Source organism: Triticum dicoccoides, chromosome 3B, assembly GCF_002162155.2.
Source record: "Triticum dicoccoides isolate Atlit2015 ecotype Zavitan chromosome 3B, WEW_v2.0, whole genome shotgun sequence".
Lineage (NCBI taxonomy): Eukaryota > Viridiplantae > Streptophyta > Magnoliopsida > Poales > Poaceae > Triticum > Triticum dicoccoides.
In genome coordinates this window covers 163,869,990-163,870,482 of record NC_041385.1, presented here as the reverse complement: position 1 = coordinate 163,870,482, position 493 = coordinate 163,869,990, and positions in this window count along the sequence as shown.

Below are 493 nucleotides of genomic sequence, written 5' to 3'. Positions count from 1 at the left end.
CCCCGCCGCGCCCGGTCTTGTCGCCGTCCCCGGCCGCCGCCGGCCCGTCTCGTCGTCGTCCCCGGCCCCTGCCGCCCGTACACGCCCGTCCGCTCACACACACACACGCATACACACACACATACACACACACACACTACATACACACACACACACATACACACATACACACTACACACACACACACATACACACAGACACACACAAACACACACACACACACACACACTACACGTACACTACACATGCATGTACGTACGTACACACATATACACACAAACTACACACACACATATTTTTTTACTTATTTTCTGTTTTCTAATGTTTAGATGAATTAGAACTATCTAGTTTATTTTTATAATGTTAGAAATGTTATGTTAGATCGATCTAGTTTATTTTTAGTAAATGCTTTGTTGAACTAGTTGAATTAATATATAGAACTACTTTATTTTAATTACTATATGCTTAGTTTGAACTAGTTGAATTAATATAA